Genomic DNA, 3,963 nt, shown 5'->3' on the forward strand with positions numbered 1-3,963 from the left:
ATAATTTTGTGGGGTGCGCTGAGGCAGGCGAGGAATATGAAGTTTTTCAGATCAAATGATTGTTTTCTTTGTGCTAATAACTGTCGACTTAAAAAAAATGCACAACGTGAGAGTTGTGAGTTAAGTTTTATTGGGGCAAAATGAGGAATGCAACCCGGGAGACAGCATTTCAGATGCTCTGAGAAACTGCTCCAAAGAGGCAGGGGGAAAGGTCAATATATATGTGATGTTGGTGAAGGGGGAATACATGTAACTGAGTACATATCTTTTTTTTTTAATGAAAGTAATTTATTTATTTTTAACATCTTTATTGGAGTGTAATTGCTTTACAATGGTGTGTTAGTTTCTGCTTTATAACAGCGTGAATCATATATACCCATATCTCCTCCCTGTTTCGTCTCCCTCCCACCCTCCCTATCCCACCCCTCTAGGTGGTCACAAAGCACCGAGCTGATCTCCCAGAGCACATATTTTTTTTGCAGAAGGTTTCTGCTAGTCACAAGGAGCAGTCGTCACCATGAAGGATTTTAGTGCTTTTCTAGATAGGAGGAGATACAAGAATTAGGCTCATAAAATTGGCTCCTGAAAATATCTAACTATCTGAAGACCTGTTCTGTCAGCTTTTCCCAGAGCACAGAGTGCCTCATCTCTGCTCTCCACCCTGAACTCCTTCGGGGGGTGTTGAAAGTCAGCAGCTGCAACGACACATGGTTTAATCCTTGTAGAGGCAAGTGCTGGTGGCGGGTGCCGATTTACGGTTGACTGTGCACTGGAGTTTCCTCATCTCCGAAGTGGGCATGACAATTCCCCTTCAGTGTTCTCAGGAGAGTCCAGCGGGATGAGGTGGGAGAACCTGTTTTGCAAACTGCACAGCTGTGCAGTTAGTTGTTCATTTTACAAGCCTCGTGTCGCCACGCCCCTCAGAGGGGTCAGCCCTGGCCCAGCCCCACAGATTCAACTGAGCTCATCTGAGCGGCCCAGGGCTGACCTTCTTGCCTCTGAGTCTGTCTGTATACAAGAGCCACGGTGCCTGAAGTTCCACCCTTAGCAAGTCCTTCCTTTGTTGCATTCTCCCCTTAGTCTCTTCTGGCCCTGCAGCAGGTGTGGAGGAAGAACAGAGGGTTTGCAGCAAAGCCTTCAGCGGGCTTCCTGGTGGCGTGGACCTCTCCGGGTCACTCCTGCATGCCCCAGTTGTTTTGTCCGTGATGCATTTAGGGCTGTATAGGGAAGGAATCAGACACAGAGTAAGTGCTCAATGAGTGCTTTATTCCTTCCAAAGGTCAAGTCCCCCAGGAATGGGGCAGGGAGAAAACATGCTAATCCCCCAATCACTGGCCCTGCCTTCCAGCTGAGAGTGGGGGGAAGGGAGGAAGGCTCTCTGGGGGTGGGGCAGGGCTTGGGGAAGTCCACGTGGGAGCCGGTGAGGTGACTGGGCCCGTTTGCAGGTTTTGTATAAACTGCCACCCTGAGGCAAAGAGCAGCCTGGGCGATGGGAACATAGACTTTTCTCTGTTCTGGTGCGTCCTTATTCCTGAAAGCACCTCAAGGTCAACTGTTTCCGGATTGAAATTTGGATACCGACTGGCAGACGCCAGAAGAATCCCAATGCTCCCATCTCTCCCCCGTCAGCGTTGACCTTTGTGAGCCTGGACCGCGTTAAAATTCTGGGGCTTCTTTCTCCCTATTCTGCTGCTGGGTGTGAGGAACCCTCATTTGCTTATATATTAAAAAAGGGGAGAGAAAGCCTGCAGGACCACTTTAGAATTTCATCTGTAATCAAAATCTGCCTAACTGCATTTTCTCCTGGAAAAAGGAGAATTTCAAGGCTATTGAGTTAGCTCCCAGCCACCGTAACGGTGGGCTTCATTTCCATAATGTGTCCCCACCAGGGTTTCCCTGACTGAGAGGCGGTGATTGAGACACTGTCAGAACTCTTCCAGGAGGGGCATCTCAGCTTGCCGAGAATTTGCCGGCTTAAATGTCATCGGGTTGACTGAAAATATATTTCACCGAGTGTCCAGAGGTGGTTTTTAGAAGGTTAAAGCGTTTCAGGGCTCTTCCCCCAGCAGAAGGTGAGATCCTGGAAAGACAAGGTGGTTCCCTCTCCCACGCGGACATAGAACCCACTCAGAGGGAGAGAAGCGGGGTGGGGGGGTACCAGTGACGGGGGTCGGGTCTGTGGATCCAGAACAAACATCTCAAAGTCCTGGAGTCAGTGCAGGGGAGACTTGTGAGGACATTGTTCACAAACTGTCAGAAAGTCAAGGGGGCCAACAAAACTGTAGAGATGAGGTGCAGAGAAGACTTTCCAATGAATCCAGGAAAGGGGACCTCCGTTCAGCCTCACACGGTTCTGGGCGGCAGCAGGAACTGCACCAGGAGAACCAGAGTGCCAGAGACACCGAGAACCACGGCCCTGGAGGACGTCACACACCGTTTGAGAAGTCTTTGAACTTTGTGTGCAAACTGGATGCCAGGATATTACTGCAGTCGTTAGGGGAACCACTGACCCTAACCGCCTGCCCTGGCCAGACATGATAGTAACCACCTGCATGAATTCTCTTACAACAGGAGGTCCTGGGAAGGAACGTGGAACTAACAAGCTACCACCAACTGGAAAAATTCAGGAAAGGTCCAAAGCAGAGAGGAGACGCCGGTCCTTATGTCCTGCCGACCTCCCAGAATCCTTCTCACTAGAATCCATCTTGGCTGAGAGATGGGCCACCAGGAAGGACCCTGAATCAGACCAGATACGGGCCAAGCAAAATGATTGTCCAGAGACCACCCCGAAACTAACCCCATCACCATAAACCCTGAGACTGCGAGCCACGTGGCAGAGCAGTCCTCCTGGGTTCCCTTACCCTGCTGCTCTCCGCCCGGGCGCCCCTTGCCAATAAAGTCTCCTGCGTTGTCAGCACGTGTGTCTGCTCGGACTATCCATTTCCGAGTATCCATTATCCATTATCCATTATCCATTTCGGACTATCCATTAGACGAGACCCCGCCCTCGGGTCTCCCTTCTTGCGACACTCTGACATGAGGAGTGTGGGACACAGAAGTACGGAGTGCAGAAAAGAATCCATAAAATGACAAAAAAGAAGTACCTGCACCAGCTTAAGCCTGGGAGGTTACTTGGGCCAGGCCTGTGGTGACCGAAGCTGGCCGCCCGTATCCGACGGTCACTGCACGTTTCTGTGCCCTGGGACCCCTTGGGAGACACTGCATCATGTTCCAAGAGCCTGCTAAGGAATGTCACTCGCCATCTGGTTGCATGAGGATCAGGTCATTAGCTACTGCAGTCGCTAACCCCCAACACACCCCAGAAGGCCTTCAGGGTGGAGAGCAGGGACGAGGCACTCTGTCCTCTGGGAAAAGCTGGCAGAACAGGCCTTCAGATGGTGAGATATTTTCAAGAGAAAATTTTATGAATCCAATTTCTTGCATCTTCTCACACCTAGAAAAGCATAGACATCTGCTCCTCGTGAGTAGCAGCAAACTTCTACCGAGATGAGGGCTGGACTGCACGTATCCCCTTCACCAAAACCATATATTTTGTCCAAGAATATATGTGTGTGTAGCTGAGCCACTCTGCCGCACAGCAGAAATGAACAGAACATCGTGAATCAACTGTATCTCAATAAAAATGAAAAAAAAAATCATATATCACTGGCCTCCCCTCCGCCTCCTTGGAGGAATTCCTCCAAGCTATCTGAGAGGCTGTCTCCGGGCTATAGGCCTCAGTGAGCCCGAAATAAAATTGAACTCACAGCTCTCACCTTGTGTCTTTTTTCAGTCAACACAAGTCTAACGTGGTGGTCACCTGGTGGGATTGGGAGTCACTGGACTTGCGTTTAGGTGTCAGCTGCACTTCAGACAAGCCACGTACCAAGTCACCCCACACCCTCTGAGCCTCACCTGAGAAATGGGAATAATGGGTGTGCCTACTAGTTGGTGTAAGTACTA

This window comes from Stenella coeruleoalba, assembly GCF_951394435.1.
Source record: "Stenella coeruleoalba genome assembly, chromosome: 16".
Taxonomy (NCBI): domain Eukaryota; kingdom Metazoa; phylum Chordata; class Mammalia; order Artiodactyla; family Delphinidae; genus Stenella; species Stenella coeruleoalba.